The sequence below is a fragment of the Ictidomys tridecemlineatus genome, unplaced genomic scaffold, assembly GCF_052094955.1.
Source record: "Ictidomys tridecemlineatus isolate mIctTri1 unplaced genomic scaffold, mIctTri1.hap1 Scaffold_89, whole genome shotgun sequence".
In the NCBI taxonomy this organism is placed as follows: domain Eukaryota; kingdom Metazoa; phylum Chordata; class Mammalia; order Rodentia; family Sciuridae; genus Ictidomys; species Ictidomys tridecemlineatus.
Window position 1 is genome coordinate 268,028 of NW_027526129.1, and position 4,915 is coordinate 272,942.

At 38.9% G+C, this 4,915-nt stretch overlaps 1 pseudogene; it reads left to right on the forward strand.

Moving 5' to 3' along the window:
* Positions 1 to 3,539: 3,539 nt before the first annotated feature.
* On the forward strand, positions 3,540 to 4,479 carry LOC101975850 (olfactory receptor 2AE1-like; annotated as a pseudogene).
* Positions 4,480 to 4,915: the final 436 nt, after the last annotated feature.

Sequence of the window (4,915 nt, forward strand, 5' to 3'; positions counted from 1 at the left end):
CTATAACTCTGTAATATAATTTGAGATCTGCTATTAAGATGCCTCCAGCATTGCTCTTCTTTTTTCAGGATTGCTTTGGTTATTCTAGGTCTCTTATTTTTTCAAATGAATTTTAGGACTGTTTTTTTTTTTCTATTTCCATGAAGAAAGTCATTGGGATTTTAACAGGAAGTGCATTGAATCTGTATAGCACTTTTGGTAGTGTAGCAATTTTGACAATATTAATTCTGCTTATCCAATAATACAGGTGGTCTTTCTATCTTCTATGGTCTTCTTCTATGCCTTCAGTATTCTATAGTTTTCATTGTAGAGGTCCTTCACCTCCTTCATTAGATTAATTCACAAGCAATTTATTGTATTTTTGAGCTTATTGTGAATGAGATAATTTCTCTAATTTTTTTTTCAGCAGATTCATTATCACTAATGGAGTATATGGGAAAGTTAATCTTGTATCTTGCTTCTTTACTGTATCTTTTTTTAACTCTAGAAGTCTTCTGATGGAGTTTTTTGGGTCTTCTAAATATAAGATCATGTTATCAGCAAACTGATAATTTGGCCTCTTCTTTTACTATATGTATCCCTTTATTTTCCTTCTCTTGCCTAATTGTTCTGTCTGTGTTTCAAGGACTATGTTGAATAGGGTGATAAGAGTGGGCATTGTTGTCTGGCTCCTAATTTTAGAGGAAAATGCTTTCAGTTTTTCTGTGTTCAGTAAGATGTTGGCCTTGGGTTTGCCGCAAATAACCAAGAAGACAAATGTTTGATCATATAATTGTAAATATACCATACTCCTAGAGATAAAGCCAACAGAAAAAAGTATAAGACTTCTCTATTAAGAACTTCAAACATCCCAGGGTAAAGAAGATCTACTTGGTGGTATATATTAAACTAAAAATATCACTTATTTCCAAATTGTTCTAAAGATTCAATACAATTCCAATAAATTCCCAGTAAATCCCCCCCTCACACTAGAACACAACAAGTTGATTCTAAAATTTATATGGAAATTCAACAAGCCAAGAATAGGCAAGAAAATCTTGAAGAATAAAGGAGGAGGGCTTATACAAACATACAAAGAATATTAGTGTATAAAGAAAGAAATTGAAGAAGACCTTAGAAGATGGAAAGATCTGCCATGCTTTTGGATAGGCAGCATTAATATTGTCAAGATAGCCATACTACCAAAACTGTCATACAGATTTAATGCAATTCCCAATGACATTCTAGAAAAATCAATCATAAAATTCATTTGGAGAAATGAGACCCAGAATCAATCAATCTTATAGGGAGAGAACACACTCTCATTTCTATCCACTGAATTCTTGGGGGTCTGATCCTATGAATTCTCGCTGTGGGAGAAGCAATACCATAAATTAGATGCAGACATCAAGCATGTATCACATCCTGGAGGACATTGCTCCAGCAATGAGAGGTGTTGTCATCTAGGTGTTACTTGAGGCAGAGTCTTCCAAGGGTATTTTACCATTCTATCAGGTTCTGTGTTTCAGGAAGATGGAGGACCTATGTTAATTGTAACAAATCCCATGAACACAGGCCACATTACACACTTGTTTGCTGTGAATGGAGCTCCTTGTTCAGAAGCAATGCTGCATGGAATACCCTTATGGTGAATAAAGCATTCTGTGAGTCCAGAGATGGTAGTTCTGGCAGCAGCACTTCATGAGAGGAAGCAAAATCCATACCAAGAGTGAGTGTCCAGTCCAGAAAAAAAAGGAGTGTCCCTTTCATGCTGAATGTGGTCCAATGTCATCAATGTGCTATGCAGTGGCTGGCTGATTATCCCAGGGAATGGTGTGATGTTGGGAACTCACGATTGTCTTTGCTGTTAGCCATGGGTATTCAGCAGTGGCTTCAGACAGATTTGCCTTGGTGAGTGTAAGTTTATCATGATGAATCCAGGGATAAACTTTACCCCAGATGCCATGTCCAGTTTGTTCATGGATATATTGGGCAGATGCCAGGACTGAGTGAGGAAACAGGGGCTGATATCCAAACTACTGGTTAACCCTTTTTGGAATAAGAATCTCTATCCCATGGGTGGTTTTCATAAGAATATTTTTTTCATATATATTATCCAGAAAATTTTGTACTTCCAGGATAATAAAGGGAACACATGTATCAGAGGAATGAATGTCTCCTGTAGGCAACGTAAAGAACTTTGGGTTTTCTTCTGGAGAAAGGGTTAAGGTGTTTGCCTTCATGCTGCATGTATTGTATTTAGTTACACAGGTATCATTTTTGTATTTGAAGGTTAACCTGACTTATGGAGGTGTGCATGTGTACCAAAAAGACAGAAGATGGACTGCAGTGACTTTGTGATGTGTGATGTTTTCCAGGATGAACTACATCTCACCAAATTCCCTCTAATCCATCGTTTCTGTTTAAGGTGGGTCTCAAGAGGAGCTTCCTGGGAGATTAGAGAGCAGAAGGGAAGCAGCCATCCTGTAGTACTAATACATTTTTGCTGGTCTGCTGGCTCACACCTCACTGGTAAGGAGCAGTGGCTGGGCCTGCAGTTACTTAATCTTCCCCATGATTCTCCCTTAGGCTCTTGGAATTCTGGGCTAGGGGTGTGCATTCAGCTTCATTAGAAATCTGACCTAAATTTCCAATGTGCCTGTATGAACATACCATATGGATCTCATCTTTATGTATAGCCACAAGTAACTAATAAAAAAACCATAAATAAATAGCATATCAGCAGAGCAGAGGGAAGGAATCAGAGGAAGAGAGGAGGAGAGGGGAAATGGGAAGTATGGAGACTGAATTGAGGCCTATTTTATGCTTTTTAATTATGTCAAAAGAATTCCTAATATTTGGTAGAACTCAAAAGAGCCAATACAAAAAGAAGAACCTTAGTGCCTAATTCTATAGACAAACAGACTGACTTTTTTTGTTTTCTCTTGTGGGGTCACAGCTCATGCTTTGGGGTTTTGTCTTTCTTTTGTCTGCCCTGCTTTGTACTGTCTTCCTTTTCTACTGCTTGTCCTGTAGACTTTAAATTTCCACATCAGACTTAAACATGACAGCAGTATACCAACTCCTTAACCAGCTTCCACAAAGAAATAAGGCCAAAGTTCTGTAACACAACCATTAACATTTACATGCATAACTAACAACATCTTAGTGGTTAAGCTGCTCTTATTAGAACCTGCCTGGTAAAACAGGAAACATAATCCAACAACCGTAAAAACACAGAAACACACTCACACAAATCATACACATGATTACACACACATAGGCCTATATTTAGTAAAAAGAGTCATAAATTCTGGCCCTTAATAGAGTCTTGGAATTTCAAATGACCATGATCGTGATGACAAATTTTAGGTTTGTCTTGCTTTGAAAAAAAATGAATTTCAATAATTTCAGTTTCTGGATACTTACAAATAGAGAAAAAACTCTTCACAAATATTTTCTTGGATCAAGAGAGCTTACCACCCTGTACACAGGATCCCATATTTCTGGCATCACACTTTGTCTCCACTCCCTGTTTCCCCAAGGACTTTGAAGGGATCATGTGGCTGAGGAATCAGACGTCTCTGGCAGACTTCATCCTTGAAGGGCTCTTCCATGACTCCCTGACGCACCTTTTCCTTTTCTGCCTGGACCATGGTGGTCTACTTTGTTGCACTGAGTGGCAACACTCTCACCATCCTCCTCTCCTGTGTGGATCGTGGACTTCACACCCCCATGTACTTCCTGCTCAGCCAGCTCTCCTTCATAGACCTGATGCACATCTGCACAACCATCCCCAAGATGGCTACCAACTACCTGTCTGGCAGCAAGTCCATCTTCTTCCTGGGATGTGCCACCCAGCACTTTCTCTATTTGTCTCTGGGTGGTGCTGAGTGTCTTCTGCTAGCTCTCATGTCCTATGACAGGTATTTTGCCATCTGTCATCCTCTGCGTTACACTGTGCTCATGAGCAGAAAGGTGGCACTGATGATGGCCCTCACCTCATGGTTGGGGGCATCTCTGAACTCCCTAATTCACACAGTCATCTTGATGCACTTTCCCTTCTGTGGATCTCAAAAAATGTACCACTTCTCCTGTGAGTATCCAGCTGTTGTGAAGTTGGTACGTGGTGATGTCACCGTCTATGAGACCACAGTGTATATCTGTAGCATCGTGCTTCTCCTCCTCCCCATCATTCTGGTTTCTACATCCTATGGCTTCATCCTGCACAGTGTCACTGAGATGCGTTCAGCTGGGAGTAAAAGAAATGCTTTTGCCACTTGTAGCTCCCACTTCATTGTGGTCTTTCTCTGGTTTGGTGCCTGCATCTTCTCGTACATGAGGCCCAGGTCCCAGCGCACTCCACTGCAAGACAAAGTTGGTTCTGTGTTCTATAGCATCATTACTCCCACACTGAATCCTCTGATTTATACTCTCCGGAATAAGGATGTAGCTAAGGCTCCGAGGAGAGTGTTGAGGAGAGGTATTATAACCCAATGACTACACGTGTATTTGGCCCAAGTATAGAGCGTTATTATGGGTAAAATTCTAAGAATTTTCAAGATTCCAGATCCATGATGTACTTTGACTATCCAAAGACTAAAGTGGTTTATGTATACCTTCACTATTTTAACTGAGTTGCAGAAATTCAAGTAGCATTGTATATGTGTCTAAATCCTTCAGAGTATTATGGAAAAACCTTTACCAATCCCATTTAAAGTAGACATATGAAGTTAAGTGATACTCTAAAAATATTAAGATAAATATATAAAGACCTTTTCTATCATTATTTTTATGGAAAATACATATGTAAATCATGACAACAAAGACTATTTAGGGAGTATAAAATTAGAATGTGTTGATTAATATTAGAAACCTGTGAAATAAAGCGTGTTTTGAAAGAAAAAGTTGATGATAAAATATTTCTACTCAGATA